Raw genomic sequence first — 18,468 nt, 5'->3', positions numbered from 1 at the left:
ACAATCTTCAACAACTTTCAACTAAGTATACAATTATATTTATACAATAATAAGTATATATTAAGATTTTAAGAATCATTTACACTATATACACTTTTCTGGCATACAAAGTTAAAATATTTTATCGTGTGACATGGAGTTCTTTCCTAAGTTCAAAGAGTTCTATATCCTAACACCCTTCCTGTGTAGCAGAAAGAGAATTAGGAAATAGGAAGCGCACCACTGCTGAGGAGAGTTCACTCTCCTACAATTGGGATAGCTCTGTACTATTTCATTCATAACTTGCCCTGGGTGTACAGTTTCAAAAACAGCTAATGGTCTTAAGAGAGAAAGAGAAAATACTGGGCAAAGAATGAACCCCACAGCAGTGCTGAAGGACATGCTAACTAGGTTCATCATTGTATTTGGAAATGTGTGGTCTAGTCAGCATTACATTACTAAAAGACCACAGAAAGTGGAGGACATTCACATCCATTTCATCCCAAAAATACAAAAATGTAACATTCTCTTGAGTTCAAAGTGAAGACTACTACTGACTAATCCCTGCGGGAGAGGGGAGGGCAGATTACTGCATTACAGGATTGGAGGGATTTACAAAAATCAACAAATCTGCTGCCATCTCAACCAGTTCGGATACGTAATAATCTAACGAGCTACCTCTTTGATAATTACTTTTCTCTATCTCCATTTCTTCTTTTCTTCCTCTAAATGTGGTGTGACCCATATTGTTTACAATCTGGAAGTCCCCAAGTCACCACCCATCTTCCAGTGTCACTTTTTTTATTTCAGTTAAAATGGGAGGAATCCCCACCCACATATGATAGAAAATTCAGCATTCCCCACCCCACCCCTAATATCTCCATGAATTCTAAGGAGTCATACATTACTCTGAGTTACTTCTTCCTCAGATTTCTTGCCTCTTACGTGTCGTTTCTTATGGGTGGTCCCTCATATTAACTCAGCATGGAATATATTCCTTCTCTGTGATTTCCCCCAAACACTAATCCCGTAAGATCTAATCACAGTATTATGGTTATACACCTTTAATGACGTTTCAGTGACAACATGAGGTAAGAGAGCATAACAAACGATTTAAAACTGAATTCAGCGTTTCTCTATTCTAAGACTTATTTTCCTCATTTTAAATGTTTTTAGAGTTGTGATACACCTTATAATTAATCATTACATTTAATGTATTGTCGTATTTTTTTCCTGAAAATCTTTTTTATAATATTAAGGGTACAGCACATTATCCACGTGTTATATATTGTGTCATGTCCCCCAAAAATATGTGTTGTAAATCTTAACCTCTATACCTGTGGTTATAATCCCATTTGGGAATGGGTTGTCTTAGATTAGTTTAGGGTATATCTTGAGTCAATCTCTTTTGAGATATAAAAGAGATTAAAACAAGGCAGTAGAGGAGAGGTGGGGTAAGACAGATGTCAAGATCCATGGAGATCTCCAAGGAACCAGGAAGCAGAAGTTGAAGAGACAAGGACTGTTTCCAGAACTGACAGAGAGAAAAAGCCTTCCCCTAGATTCAGTGTTCTGAATTCAGACTTCTAGCCTCCTAAACTGTGAGAAAATAAATTTCTGTTTGTGAAAGCCATCCACTTGTGGTATTTCTGTTATAGCAGCACTAGATAACTAAGACAGAATTTGGTACTGATAAATGGGAGTGCTGTTCTAACAGATACCTAAAAATGTGGAAGTGGTTTTAGAATTGGGTAATGTAGAGACTGGAAGAGTTTTAAGGTGCCTAATAGTAAAAGCCTAACTGGAAACCCTGGTGGCATAGTGGTTAGAAGCTACGGTTGCTAACCAAAAGGTCAGCAGTTTGAATCTACCAGGCACTCCTTGGAAACTCTATGGGGCAGTTCTTCTCTGTCGTATAGAGTCGCTATGAGTCGGAATCAACTTGACGGCAACGAGTTTGGTTTCTCTGTTTTTTTCTTTTAATAGTAAAAGCCTAGATTGCCTTGACAAGACTGTTGGTAGAATTACCAGCATCAAAGGCAGTTGTGGTGAGGGCTCAGAAGGAAGAAAGGAGAGCTATAGAGAAAGTCTTTATCGTCTTAGAGAATACATGTGGTGCCAGCAACAGAATGTTGCTAGAAATGTAGATGTTAAATGTGCTTCTGGTGAGGCTTTAAAAGAAAATGATGAACATGTGATTGCACAATGGAGGAAGAGAATTGCTTTTTAGGCAGTGGCAAAGAACTTGTCTGAATTATGTTCAAATGCTTGGTGAAAGGCAAAACTTGTAAGTGATGAACTTGGATATCTGGCTGAGGAGATTTCTAAGCAAGATTTTAAATGGGCCATGTGGTTTTTCCCCGCTGCTTGTAGCAAAATGTGAGAGAAAAAGGATGGACTTACGATGAACTACAAAATGAAAACAGAACTTAAAGATTTGGAATATTCTGTTGTACAAACTAAGGACATGTGTACTAGAATGTTTATCAAGGATGTGGCTACACAATCTTTTGTTAAAAAGATTAAGCCTGTGACTGACGGATCTAACCAACTACCACAGCAGAAAACCCATCATCTTAGACTGTAGAGGACAGAGAAAGAACAAAAGGAAAAAACGCTGTCTGCCTCTTGGGATTCTACAGGCAGGAATCAGACCAAAGGAGCTACCTCTGTTGTCCTCCAAGAAAAGAAAAGGACCATCCCTGGAGCAGCTAGCAGATAAGCAGAACCGTTGAAAGCAGCATGGGAAGCAGGGCCTTCTCCATTTCAAGGGGTGGGGCTGTAGGCTCCTAGATTCAAAGGGTGAGGCCACAGCCTCCCAGGTTTCAAAGAGTTGGATCTTTGCCAAGTCAGTTCCAGAGTGTGGGGCTGCTGTTAAGGTGTGATGGGGGATGGGGCTACCACCCAAAGCTGAGGGGGCAGGGCTGCCAAGCCCAAGGGGCAGAAGAACAGGTCCTGCCGGGGCCAAGGGGGTGGGGTCGCCACTCAGATAGACTAGGAGAATGGGGCCACCTAAAGCTGAGGGAGCAGAGTTACATCTCAGTGGGCCTCAAAGGTGGAGCTGAAGCCCAGGGCCAAGGGGCCTCCACCCAGAATCCAAACAGTGTGGCCAACACCCAGAGTCTGGAGGGCAGGGCCATTGCCTAGATGGTCTCTAGAGAAGAGGATTATTTTCAAGACTTGAGAGCTAACATAAATTGTTCTGCTGGGTTTTGGACTTGCTTGATGCCTGTTATCTCTTCTTTCCCTTCAATTTCTCCCATTTGTAATGGAGAGGTCTTACCTTTTACCTGTTCTACCACTGTACTTTAGAAGCAAATAATTTGTATTCTATATTTCACAGGTTCCCAGATGAAGAGGAATTTTGCCCCAGGATGGAATACACTTAAAGCCTCACGCTTATTTGATTTAGATGATTCAGAAGATGAGGATTTGGACTTGGAGTTGATTTAAGACTTTTGGGATGATGCGATGGGGTGAATGTGTTTTGCATGAGGTAAGAACATGAATTTGGGGTGTTCAAATGGTGGAATGTTATGGATAGAATTATGTCCCCCCAAAAAACATGTGTTGTAAATCCTAACCTCTATGCCTGTGGTTATAATTTGGGAGTGGGTTGTCTTTGTTATGTTAATGAGACAGGACTAGTTTAGGGTGTATCATGAGTCAATCTCTTTTGAGATATAAAAGAGATTAAAGCAAGGCAGTGAGGACAGATGGGGTAAGATAGGTGCCAAGACACATGGAGATCTCCAAGGAACCAGGAAGCAGAAGCTGAAGAAACAAGGACCTTCCTCCAGAGCTGACAGAGAGAAAGCCTTCCACTTGCGGTATTTCTGTTATAGCAGCACTAGGTAACTAAGCTGCCATGGTATCCTAGAATCAAAGAAAGTTTATATTAGGCACCTGTGTTCTTAAAAGTTTATGCCCACCATCAACATTATCTAACTGATCATATCCTTTGGGGTCTTAGCTCTTGCCCTACCCTACCCCAGCCTTCACTCCATCTCCTCCCGTTTATTCCTACTTCTTAATTTCTCCCAGTTCCTGGGCTTCCTCACCCATATCCTTCTTGTTTATTTCTGCAATACTCCTAGACCATCCTCAGCTTTCTCTGAGATCTACCTTTCCACTGCAATATGATCCATGAAGGTGATTGGTTAACAAAAAGTTTTCTTTTTGAGGAATTCTTTTGATAACTTTTAAAACATACATCCTCCTCCCCCTATTTTTAAATTAATCTTCCCACTACATAAAATTCTTCTAGCAACTGTAATTAATATTCTTCTCTTTTTACATTCTTTCCTTTGGCATTCTTATCCAATTTGATAGCAAGTGACTCCCACATTTCAGTCTTCAGCTTTTCTCTGTCTTCTGTATTCTAGATTTACATTTCCATTCTGATGGACTACATCACCAAAATTTACCACAGGCACCTTAAACCCAACACATAAACAAAAGAAATTAAGGAAGTTCGTGAGGCTCATGTTCTGTGTGGATCATTGATATAGACTACAGGGTGAAGTAACAAAGGTTTATTCTAGGAAGAAGTTTGAGATCCAGTTGCCAAGGCCTTCTCGTGCTATGAAGTGATTTCCTGCACGTTAGAAGGAGATAATAGTTTATCTGATGCCTCTAGAATCTCAAATGAGGACTGGTAAGACAGGATTGTTTAACAATAAGTTGAAGGTGAGCATAGGACTCAACTAGATGTCTAGAACTTCAAACTCATGATGTGCAAAAATGAAAGGCATCATCTCCCCCAAACTAGTTTCTTCTGTTCCTGACTTTCCCATTTCTGTTGATGGAAACCTGTTACCGTAATTGATTTCAACTCATAGAAGCCCTGGTGGCACAGTTGTTAAGAGCTACAGCTACTAACGAAAAGTCTGGCAGTTTGAATCTACCAGCTGCTCCTTGGAAGACCTATGGGGCAGTTCTACTCTGTCGCTATAAGTCCGAATTGACTCAAGAGCAACACGTTTGTTTTTTTGTTTTGTTTTTTGATTGATGGAAACACCATTTTTCCAGTCATGCAATTTAAAAAAAAATTAGCTTTGATTTTTCAGTCTCTATCTTATGTTATATTCAGTCAATTATCTACTTCCTTCAATTCAAACTCTAAAATGTCCTTTCGACTCTTATCTTTGCTATCCTAATTCCAGCCCCCATAATCTTTCCATTAGATTGTTAAATAGGCATGTGAAATGTCTCTCTGTCCTCTTTTTCCTCTAACCTAATCCTTCCCATCTGCTGCTACCAATAGATATTTATAAAGAACAACACTGATGATATCACTTCCCTATAAAATCATCAAAGGCTCTTTACTGCCTAGTAAAATTGAGTACACACTCTTTAATAGCCTCCCAATTGCGGAGTCCAGTCCTCAGTTCTCAGTCCACATCTTATTCAACCAATCAGAAGCAACTGACAATTAATCTCTAGCTTGGATTTCTGCATTTAGTCTCTCACCTAATAATCTGTTTCATGCACAAAAGCCATGGTGATACTTTTCGAACATAGGTCAGATTATGTCACTATTCTGATCAAAATCCTCCAGTGTTTTCTTTCTATCTCACTTAGGGTAAAACACAAAACACTTACAATGGTCTGCAAGACCCTACATGATGTGGCTACCCACTACCTCTGTGATCTCATCCTCTACCATAATCCTCCATCTCCCTAACCATACTCTAGCGACACCAGTCTTCTTGCTGTTACTCAAGGGCAACAAACATGCTCCCACCTCTGGGACTTTGCAATAGCAGGCCCATGACCTGAGCGCTCTTCCTCCTGAAAGCTGCATGGCTTGCTAACTCTGACTCATTCAAATATCTATTAGAATGTCACCATAACAGAGAACTCTTCTCTCTTCACTGTATTTAAGGAATATTCCCCTCATTCCACCCAGGTGCTTTCTAGTCTCCATTACACTTAATACTATCTGAAATAGTATAGTTATTTGTGTACTTTTAATTGTCTGTCTCGTCCCGCTAGATGTGAGCTCCCTAATAGCAGCATCTTTGTCTATTGCTTTTCTAGCTGTACTCTCAGAGCCTAAAAGAGTACCTTACACTTAGTAGGTGTTAATAAATATTTGTTGAATAAATGAATCTTTCACAAAATGAACCTCCCTACAGACACCTATGTTAGCCCAATGGAGCCCAACCTGTGGGTCAAAGACCCTGAGGATTTATTGAAGTATATAAAAGGATCTGTGAATTCACATCCCTTCAATTATTGTCTGTAAACTAAATAAACTACTACTACATATACAAACAAATCTGTCTTGGAAAAAGTACAGCTAGAATGCTCCTTAGAAGCAAGGATGGTGAGACTTCATCTCACATACTTTGGACATGTTGTCAGGAGAGACAAGTCCCTGGAAAAGGACATTATGCTTGGTAAAGTAGAGGGTCAGCAAAAAAGAGGAAGACCCTCCATGAGACGGATTGACACAGTGGCTGCAACAATAAGCTCAAACACTGCAAAGACTGTGAGGATGGCACAGGACTGGGAAGTGTTTTGTTCTGTTGTACGTAGGGTCACTATGCCTCGGAACTGACTGGACAGCACCTAGCAACAACAACATACATACTGCTGGAGTCCCCAGGGGGCACAAACTGTTAAACACTCAACTACTAGTCAAAAGGTTGGCAGTTTGAATTCTCCAGAGGTGTGTTGGAAGTCAGACCTGGCCATCTGCTTCTGAAAGGTCACAGCCTTGAAAACCGTATGCAGCGGTTCTCCTCTGCACACATGGAGTTGCCAGGACTCAGAATCGACTCAACAGCAGCTAACAACAACAACCCATATACTGTTATTTTAAAACATTTATAAATTTATAGTATATTTAATAATCAGACATTTTCTCAATCAAACGATACTAATTATGCCGTCATTATCATGTAGGAGCCTATTGATCATTTTATATTAACAAGGGGTGTTCATACTCAAAAATATTAAGGAACCCATTGCTCTAGTCAAATAAGACCACTGTCTTTTCTCCAAGTTGCCCACGAACTCTCACACCTGTGCCTTTGCTTGCATTTTTATCTTCACTAGAAAAACCTTCTCCCCTCTTGCTACCCCACCCTTCAATTTCTTTGCCTTTCCAAATCCTAAATCATCATCATCTACACCTGAATGAGCAAGTCCCTAAGCAAGAGCTGGCACATAATGACCCCCTTGGGCTTGGGGGGTGCCCTGGTGGTGCAGTGGTTAAGAGCTTGGCTGCTAATCAAAAGGTCCACAGTTCGAATCCACAGTCACCTCTTGGAAACCCTATGGGGCAGTTCTACTCCATCCTATAGGGTTGCTATGAGTCAGAATCGACTTGATGACAACACTGTTTTTTGTTTTTTTTTTTGTAGGGGGGCAGTGGGCTTGGGGTGAGAGATGGGAACAAAGCAGTACCAAAAGGAGGAAAGGAAGAGTGAGAGACTAGTCTGGTAGAGCTCCCAAGTCCAACCTCTCCTGTCTCCCAATTTGCCTAGAGGCGAAATCTCCCCAGCAGAGCCCTCTCACCAGTAAAGCCCATCTACACTGTACCCTCCACTAATACAACCTGCCAATTCCCAACCCTGCACTACTTTTTTCATACTGGCCAAAGTGCTCTGTTCATTGCTGTCTGCCAAGTCTTACCCATCATATCTTCATTTTGATTCAACCTTCGCCAATTTCTGGAAGTTTTCCGTGGTTAACCAATGCAACATTCTTAGCATTGCTCTATGGCCCTTCAGCAATTTAATAAGCAATTATTTCAAATACATTTTCTACTCTTTGATAACTTATTTTGTAAGTTTGCCTTTTTCATTCACTCTCTTAAATGTGAATTTTTTACCTAGGATTGAAAGTGCCTCAGAAATTTCTTTTATCTTATAGTTCTCTTCCCGTTATGTCACAGTGCCTAGATACAGAAGGAATACTGAAAAATATGCTAGTGAATCCACTGTTCCCCACAGGTTTTCCTATGACAAGAGATAACATAGGCAATGTTTTAAAATGCAAACAGACTAGAAGTAAAACTATATGCGTGTATCTATACACACACAAAAGAAATAGTATACAAAACATACAAATACCCTTGTAAATCAATAAGACATTTTTAAAAAGCAGAAAACGGGCAAAAAAAAAATGTGAACAGTTAAATGATATGAATACCTTGCAACAAAATAACTTCACTAAAACTGTGCCATATATTAAATTAGCCTTTAGCTGGATTCACAAATCTATTGGCCAATCCAAATTGTACTAGTTTTTAAATTTGTAGTAGTCATAGAACAGCCTACTTACTGTGTAAATGTCTATCAATTACTTATTTTCCTGGGTTTTTTTCAAGTATATACGCTATACTTTTTAGCAGATGATTTTTGTTTCTGGAGTTCAATGCAATGAGCTCTCATTGAACTCCTCCTTAATGCACAACATTAGCTGGGCAATATGGAGACATGACCCTTGCCCTCAAGGAATTTATAGTTACTCCTTCAAAGAACATTTTTAAAGCACCTGATACGTTTTAGATACTCAAGAAATTTCTGTGTAGCACAGAAAATAAGACACACCAATAAACAAAAGACAAAGTAATGCCACAAGAAAGGTTGTAAATTATATGGGAATCAGAAAAGTGAGAGATTAATTCTAAGCTTGAACATAATATCAAGAAATTCTTTATCGAGGCGTTGTCCTTTAAACAGGACCATTAAGGAGGAGAATTTTCATGAGAAAATGAGTGAAGAACATTCTAGAAAGGTATTTCTCAATCTAATGGTTAGAAACATAGATTCTGAATGTCAGAGGGCCTTCGTTCAAATCATTTTTCTGTCACTTATCCGCTGTGCATCCCCTGGCATTTTATTTCACTTAAACTTTGGTTTCTTCCTTTGCAAAATGGAGATTACATAATCATGCACTTCATAAGGGACTCAGAAGAAGTAAATGCAGTAACAAATGTCAAGTACATGGCACACTGCTTGACTAAAAATAGCACTTAGTTTGACTTTCTCCAGAAGCAGACCCTGAGTCAAATGTTCAAGTACAAGTACTTTGTAAGGTGACCACAGGAAACACTGGTAGGAAAGAGATTCAGGGAAAGGAAGTCAGCACATAAAGTGTATAGTATCAAGCAAATTATCACTGTATAAAACGAACTTAACAGCTGGGAATCCGAGAGCTTGTGTCCACCAGGGAATTTTACACCAACTATATTGGTCAAGGTTGGAAGTGCTCCCAGAGTGAGACCCAAACCAAACCAAACCCCTTGCCATTGAGTCGGTTCTGACTCATAGCAACCCTATAGGACAGAGTAGAATTGCCCTATAGGGTTTCCAAGGAGCGGCTGGTGGATTCAAATGGCTGACCTTTTGGTTAGCAGCCAAGCTCTTAACCATTAGGCCCCTAGGGCTCTCCCAGAGTGAGAAGCAGGGATTAATTCTCCTGTAAAACAGGAGAAAGCCCTCAAGCAAAGACAGATGCTCAGAGTTAAGGTACCTGTGCATAACTGGTAAAGTTCAAGGGGATATGCATGGGAGACTGACAGCACCTGCTATAATATACCCAGGGGAAAAAAAAAAATTGCCTTTGAGTAGATTCTGACTCATAGTGACCCTATAGGACAGAGTAGAACTGTTCCATAGGGTTTCCAAGGCTGTAAATCTTTACAGGAGCAGACTGCCACATCTTTCTCCCGTGGAGCAGCTGGTGGGTTCGAACCGCTGACCTTCCAGTTAGCAGCCGAGGGCTTTAACACTACACCACCAGAGCTCATATAACATACATTTTTTTAAGTGCATATATATGCATGAGAATATATAAGGAAAATATATCAGAACAAGATTAATAAATTTTATTAATAATAATAAATAAAAACATGTATGATAAACAATACTCTAGGCAGTGTTTAAAAGGAGCAATAATCCAGAAAAAAATTTTCCACATGTATAACAAATTGCTGTTCTTAATATGCAAAGAATTCCTTTCAATTATAAACAAAAATAACCCAATAAAAATGGATAAAGTGTATGAACATGTAAAGAATAAGAAGGCAAGTCCTAGAAGAAAAAATGAAACAGCCAATGAAAAGAAGAAGATAAACAACAGGGAAACAAAAGTAAAAACAACAATAAAATTCCAGTTCTTAGCTCTCAGATTAAACAAAAAAAATTTTAAGGTTAATTATATCATTTTGGCAAAAGTGTGAAGAAAGAAGCATTTTCATATACAATGACCCCTATGTAGGGCAAGAGTCAGTAACTATCGAAACCACAAATACTCATATTCTGTAGTCCAGCAATCCACTTGTCAGTTCTCTTCTTGAGAACTACCCACATGCACAAGAATGATCATCACAACATTGTAATAGAAAAATACTGAAAACAAGACTAAAAATGAAGGCAGGCTTAATATTATGGAAAATTATGGAATACTATGTCACTACTAGATATATATGTAACATCAAGCAGTCAAGAAATCAAAAGACGCATTGGGTTGTGTAAATCTGCTGCAAAAGACCTTTTTAAAGTGTTAAAAAGCAATGATGTCACCTTGAAGACTAAGGTGTGCCTGATCCAACCCATGGTGTTTTCAGTCGCCTCATATGCATGCGAAAGCTAGACAACGAATAAGGAAGACAGAAGAAGAATTGACACCTTCGAATTGTCGTATTGGCGAAGAATATTGAATATACCATGGACTACCATAAGAACGAACAAATCTGTCTTGGAATGAGTACAACCAGAATGCCCCTTAGAAGCAAGGATGGCAAGACTATGTTTCACATACTCTGGACATGTTATCAGGAGAGATCAGTCGCTGGAGAAGGACATCATGCTTGGTAAAGTAGAGGCTCAGCGAAAAAGAGGAAGACCCTCAATGGGATTGTTTGACACAGTAGCTGCAACAATGGACTGAAGCATACCAACGATTGTGAGGATGGCGCAGGACCAGGCAGGGTTTTGTTCTGTTGTACATGGAGTCGCTATGAGTCGACTCGAAGGCGCCTAGCAACAACAACAACATATATAAAAAATCCTCAAGATGTACTGTTGGGAGTAAAAAGGCACAGTATTATTTGTGTAAAACACACATATATTTCTATGTGTACATTTATATGTATGTCACAGCTTAAATAATGTCCTGCAGGTACACAACAAACCCAAAATTATGGTTACTACTGGGAGGAAAAGGGGACTGTGACTGGGGTCCTGTCAAAGGAGAATTTAGTCATATCTGTCCTGTTGTAATTTGGGGGAAGGATTATCATGCATGCATTATTTGTGTACTTTATAACCCATTGGAGTCAAGTCAATTTCAAATCATGGCCACCCCATGTGTTATAGAGTAGAACTGCTCCATAGGGTTTTCTTGGCTGTAGTCTTTATGGAAATAGTTCCCCAAGACTTTCCTCCACAGAGCCGCTGAGTGGGTTCGACCACCAACCTTTCGGTAAGTAGCCAATGGCAAATCATTTAAATCATTCATTTAAAATAATCAATGTGTTTTTAAATGACGTATGAATTAAAAGAATCATCCTTAAAATCAGGTGCCAAGGCCAATGCATGTTTGTATTTCCAAGGAACCTAACACAGTGCAGTTTATCCAGTTAAAAAAACAGTTGTTGTCAAGTCAACTCCAGCTCATGATGGCCCATGTGTGTCAGAGTAGAACTGTATTCCATAGGGTTTTCAATTGCTATTTTTTGTGGAAGCAGATCACCAGGCCTTTCTTTCAAGGTACCTCTGGGAGGACTCCAACCTCCAACCTTTCAGTTAGCAGTGAGCACATTAACCCTTTGCACCACCCAGGGACTCCGTTTACCCAGTAGGCTCTAGTAAATGCTTATTAAAATGAACATATGAATGAGGATGAAACAAGAAGTTGGGGCCAGATCATGAAGAACCTTCATTTCCAAGTTAAAGAGTTTGTAGTTTATTTGCAGGACAGATAAATAATACATTTAACACAGTGTCTGTCAATACATTTTAGTTTTTATGGCTCACATAGTCTTTCAGTTCTATCCTGTTCCATGACCAGAAGATGGAGCTCCAAACATTTAAATTTATTTTTTTGTCTTTTATCCTGTGTGTTGTCGTCTTGGTAGAGATTGTGCTTTTGTCTCTTTCATGCCGGCCTTTCCCTTCCCATTTAAACCCTCACACTCTCATTCCATTCTCAGATCACCAAAATCCAGTTGCTGACTGCGGATGGGAGGAATGACCGACAAGTGAAGCTACCCATAGAGTCTGACCATACTACCCCTGGGGATTTCCTTTTTTATGCATGAGTTCATACATATTTTTATCCCACTCCCCTCACTTGGTTCCTCCCTCCTCAAAAGGAAAAGTCCACTGCAAACAGGTGCTGATATCCAGTGCTGACCTCAAGGCAGGGGAAATTTCAACCCTGCTATACACGGATTCTGTCACTCTGTGCAGTCAGGAACATATGCATTCAGAGAAGCGAATGTGGCAGGTCTGTGGCAGGGCTGGGAATAAATACATACTTCGGACTGTTCTCCACTCTCTCTGCTCTTCAGACATAAGTGTCTTACACACAAAAATCTTCCTTGAGGCCTTTAAAGACTCATGGAAAATAATGATTTTTCTAATTTTCCACAATATCAACTACCTCACCTCAATGCTGATATTCATACAGCTGTATCTCTAGCTACTTTTTTAACCCTCATTCATTTACTCACTCTTCTTTTTTTCAATAAATATTTATTGAGTGCCAAGGCAGCATTGCAGGAGGGTTATGACTGGTGGGAAACACACACATATACACACGCACACACAGGCAGTTTTACTATAAGTCCATGATATATTTATCTAATGATAGACAGTATAAAGAGGGCAGTGGTAGTTCAGTGGTAGAATTCTTGCCTTCCCTATGGGAGACTCAGGTTCGATTCCTGGTCAATGTACCTCAAGCACAGCCACCACCTATCTGCCAGTGGAGGCTTGTGGGTTGCCATGATGCTAAACAGACTTCAGTGGAGCTTCCAGACAAAGACAGACTAGGAGGAAAGGCCTGGTGATCTACTTCCAAAATATTAGCCAATGAAAACCCTATGGAATACAACAGTCTGATTCCATTTTACATGGAGTCACCAGAGTCAGGGGCAAACTCGACAGCAGCTAACAGGAAGACAACCTAAGAAAGTAAGCGGTGACTCAAGCAGAAGCCATATCATCTATTAAGATGTTTCCCTTGCCCTTTGTTCTCCACACTGAGGGCAAAACTGTCAGTGACATTTTCCATTCTGGTTACGTTTTGGCCAGATTCGAAGGGAAATAATTCCTTACTTCACCATTGCCCTTTTGCAGTCAGGCACCCATCACCATTTTGAAAGAGCCTACACTAACAAAATATATACCGCTGTTTAGGAAATGTTTATATGCATTTGGCTCTTCTGTTTCTTGATCAAAGTCAGTATCAAGAGATGCCTGTCTTCATTCTGGATCAACAACCAGGTATTCCAGTCAATTCTTTCTACTTCCTGTTTCTTTGCTTCTTGAAAGGCTCATACGTCTGTACCAGCCATATCTCTCCCAGGCTCTAAATCTGTATATTTAAATGTCTACTGGTCATTTCCACTTGTAAACTCAAGAAGATTTAAATTGAACTCATTTTCTTTCTCTATCCCTTTCTTCTGCCACACAAACCTGCTCTTCCCTCTGCTTTCCGGAGATCACTTTTCTGCAGTCATCTACTCAGTAGCCTAAATTGAAAACCTCAGAGAAGTCACTTTTGATTTCACTTCTCTCTCATCTCCCACATCCAACCAGTTAATAAGTCCTGTTCATACTTCCACAGTGTACTCCAAGTCCAGTCCTTCCATTTCCACTATCAGAGGCCCTTTCTAAGTACTTTCTAAGCACTTATTTCTGATCATGTAATGCTCCTGTTAAAAACCTGTTTTTAGGCTAAGAATTCATTCATTACAGAAGTAAGCCTAAATTCCTTAACCCATCATTCAACAAGTATTTATCTGTCATCTGCTATGTACAAACCACTCTGATTTGTATTGTGGAGTATACAAAATAAATAATTTATCATCTATGTACTTAAGGAGCTTGCATACTAAAGGATAATCTTGACATAAAGAAATGCAAGCAAATATAGAGTGGTAAAATCCAATTAGGGTTGAGGGATGAGAGTGAGGAGGTTGCCAGGTTTATAATCATGTTTACCTAGATTTCAGTTTTTCCTCTAGGACGCCCAAGAATAAGACAATAGTGTCTAAGCATCCTTCAGCCGCTGAAAACTTTTTTAACTCCACCCACGCCCTACTCCCAAAAACCAGTGACTAAACCATGTCAACCTCTCACCACCTGCCCTAGACCTGTGACAAAGCTAATCCTGCCTAATGAAGCCCCCCCTCCACATGTATAAAGCAGAAGAAAGCAGGTTGTCTTGATTCACTGTCATAACTGAGAAAAGCAAGTACAGAGTTGCATGACTTACACAAAATCCTGAATGATTAGAGGAGCCAGAAATGGAGTCCAACAGTTATCGGAAGAGGTTAGACCTTTGGTTTTAGACTAAAGGTTTAGGGGAGTTTGGTGGAGGATGAGTTTGGCTCTTTATCACCTCCACACCCTCATTCTTCTAGGTGTAAGCTCCTCTGGAATTGGGGCAAGGAGGAAGGAGAAGTACATGTATCTCCTCACACGACTGGGCAATGTTGCCATACTCTTCTTGGTTGACTATAGCTGCTATTCTAGCCTATTGTTTATGAGCTCAATGTGGACAGGTGGTGGTTTCAAGATTCCCTCTGATGAGAGATTGGTTACATCCTTTGGCAGATGCTGACCTGATGGCTTTCCCTAGATGTGAGCCCCTCTTTGCCCTCCACACACCTCCCCCCAGCACACACACACCGTCAATCCTGAGAAGACTGTGGCTCCCAATCTCATATATTCTCAGAGCCAACTCTCAAGCCTGCAGGCATGTGAGGACTTTATCATCTCTACTTAGAGGGAGAAGGTCACCCTCGCTGGCCCCCTCTGCACCTTGATTTTGCTCCATTCATGCCACTTCCATTCAGTTCTCTTTTCCCACTTTCCAGTAGCACAGAAAGGTGGTCTGCAAGTCTGCTGCTTAAGAAAGTCATCCAGCCAGGGAACAAAATGTCTGTTTACTTATCTTTTCAAGTGATTTGCTTAAGCTTCCTTCCCACACATACTTGAGAGAGATAATAGTCTCTGTACACTCACTCCCCTAGAGGCTGTTTTCCTCTCTTCCAACCTCCCTGGGAGGTGGGGACAGTGATGGCTGGTTGGGCCAGTTCTCTAAACAGGGTCCTCTCAGCAAACCCTACTGGAGGGCAGCTGACCCCAAATGCTGGTGACTCTATAAATTAGAATATGGAACACATTGTGCCTTTATCTTCCAATTTGGGTTTTAGCAGTAGTTACACTGATTAGAATGTTTTCGGGAATAATGGTTCTCAAACCTAGCTGCCCATTTTTTTTTTTAAAGTACAGAGTTCCTAACTTCATCCCAGATTCACTTGATCAGAATCTCCAGTTAGAACCAAAGAATCTGCAAGCGATTCAAATACAAACAGTCTGACAGTTCCAACCCTTTGGGTTAGAACTCCACAAAAAAAGTTAAAATGAAAGGTCAGGAAACTGTTTGGGTCAATATATAAGCCCCATGAACAGAAACCATATCTGTCTGGATCATTTTTGTAGCTCCAACACTTAGACCAGTGTCTAGCATGTGGTAGACTTTCAATAAGTATTGCATGAATGAATGGATTAGTGGAACATTTCCATTTCATGGACAAAATGACTGTCCATCTCAACAACATGTACCACAGCACACAGTGGGAAAACAAGAGGCTACCAAAGTAGAAAGCATTTTTTTTTTCTGTAGTCATCTTAATATCAACAGATAGGTCTTTTTTGAACTTGGATGCACCCAAATTAGGTAAAACGAGAGGTGCTACTTAGAGAGGCTGACTGGCCACTTGGGCAGTACTTTTAGGGGCTACCTCATCACCATGATAAGATCTCAACTATGCAGTTACTAGAACTGACCAGGAGGTAAGAAACAGGACAAAGGTGGGGAGCTGGATGATCTCCATGATTACCAGACTAATGATCACTTGGAACATTCCTTTCTACCATAACAGTATACCTGCCAGGGTGACCAGATCATTTAGATCGAAAAGTGCTAAAGATTTATAGAAAAATTCTCCCTCGATGACTCCCTTTTCTACAAGTTCCATTCTGTTTATCCCCTAAGGATAAACAGTTTTTGCCTAAGCAAGTCATAAAATAATTGACTCTGTTTGAGTCTATTACATAATAGTAATGTTTAAAACCCTCACTCTGAGAATATACTCGGATCTCCTTGTTTAGAGTGTGTGGTGTGCAATTGCATTAGTTAATAAGGAAATAACTAACTGGTGCTTTGGGTTTTGAGGTGGTGGTAGTTGTTATGGGTTATTGTTGCTATAGTTGTTGCTGCTGTTATTGTTGTTGTTGTGATTATTATTATTCTACAGACGCATCAATGAAGAATAAAGAATCTCTTTTCGACCCACCTGGAGTAAACGAGAATGAAGAACACCATAGACACAAGGAAAGTATTAATCCAAGAGACAAAAGGGCCAGATAAACCAGAGATTTAATCAGCCTGAGACCAGAAGAACTAGATGGCGCCTGGCTACCACCAATGACCGCCCTGACAGGGAACACAACAGAGAGTCCCTGATGGAGCACGAGAAAAGTGGGCTGCAGAACTCAAATTCTTGTATAAAGACTCTGTTTGCCCAAAATTAAAACCATTCCCAAGGCCAACACCTCAGACAAAGATTAGACTGGACTATGGGACATAAAATGATACTAGTGAAGAGTATGCTTCTTAGCTCAAGTAGATTCATGAGGCTAAATGGGCAGCTCCTGTCCAGAGGCAAGATGAGAAGGCAGAGAGGGTCAGGAGCTGGTTGAATGGACATGGGAAATCCGGAGTAGAAAGGAGGAGTGTGCTGTCACGGTACAGGGACAACAACAAGGGTCACATAATAATGTATGTATAAATTTTTGTATGAGAGACTAATTTGAATTGCACACTTTCACTTAAAGCACAATTAAAAAGAAAAAAGAAAAAAAAGCATGTAGAATAAAGAATAAAAAAAAGAATCTCTTTTCACTCACTGCCCCACTGCAGGAAAGAGGAAGCACTGGTTTCTAAAGGTGAACTCCTCACCTCCCTCTCCAGGAGGGAAGTAAATGTATTTGTGATTGAGGTAGATTAGAGAAGATCAAGGTTAATTTCCTAGCAGAGGTGGTGAGGAGAAGAGATGGTGGAACTTGCCACCAGGGGAAGAGAGGAGATGTATCTCCAACGTGGAATGGGGACAGGATTTGGAGTTGTCACAGATAGCAAGTCATAGTCTCTCCTGGCACAAAGCGTCCTGGTTGGGGGAGGTTGTAGCTCCACTGTATGAGAGAAAGGCTGGACATGGGACCAGGCAGCCTCAGTGGAAAATCCCACCATTCAGTGGGAGAGAGTAAGAGGCCCCACTCAGCTTCAAAATGAATCTCATAGGTTTAGGTAGTAAACTTGTAGGAACTTACTGAATATAAACCCCAAGGAAACGGGACAAGACCTCAATAATGACTGACATTTGGCATCTCACCACCAGCCACCTCTAGTGAATGAGGACTAATTTGGAAAACAAAGCACTGTGATTTTTCTTGTGTCAAAGATTTGCAGAGAAATTTGTATCCCCTGAAGTTTGTCCAAATTCTTTAAGCCCAGATTTACAGGCAATCTCTCATGGTTTACTTGTACAGGTGGCTAATCTAGTGCTTGGTGGGTGAATTTTATTGGCTTAACTCTCAAAAGTAATCTTATTTCTAAATAACCAAGAAACACTTCACTGTGCCTCCGTGTGCCAACTAAAACCTTGTGAAATATATAATGTTCTTTTCTACTAGTCACAAGACAGTATGAAACACATTTATAAAGAACCCACACAGCCACTAGCTAGTCAAATAAGTCCAAATAGAAAATGAGAGCTGCTAATTTAACTTTACTTTTTAATATAGACAACATTTTCTCTAGAAGCATCAGCTTCTGCGATTTTGGAAGAGAAAGAAGTTATATTTGTTAGACTTATATGAAGTAATCTGTTCAGGATTCCACAGAAGAAAATATGCAGGGGGAATAACTGGTGATTCATTCCTTACTTTTTTTTTTTTTTCCTTTCTTTCTTCCTAACCTTCACTTTCAGCTGCCAGGAAAGACTACTGGCATGTAAAGAGTGGGTAATCTGGTATCAGATTTCTCATCAAATAGCTTCCCTCCTTTCAAGCTCCAATAGAGAAATGTTTTTGGTTGCCTCATGACTTCACTGTTGTAATAGATTGCCCGCTGGTCAACCTGCCTCCATCTTCCCTACACATTCTCATCAGATTAATCTTCCCAAATGATAGCTGTGGCTATTTTACTCACCCCTACTCACTACCCACAACC

The sequence above is a fragment of the Trichechus manatus genome, unplaced genomic scaffold (genome assembly GCF_000243295.1).
Source record: "Trichechus manatus latirostris isolate Lorelei unplaced genomic scaffold, TriManLat1.0 scaffold00296, whole genome shotgun sequence".
Classification (NCBI taxonomy): domain Eukaryota; kingdom Metazoa; phylum Chordata; class Mammalia; order Sirenia; family Trichechidae; genus Trichechus; species Trichechus manatus.
The sequence above is the reverse complement of the archived record's forward strand: the minus strand, read 5'-3'. Positions refer to the sequence as shown.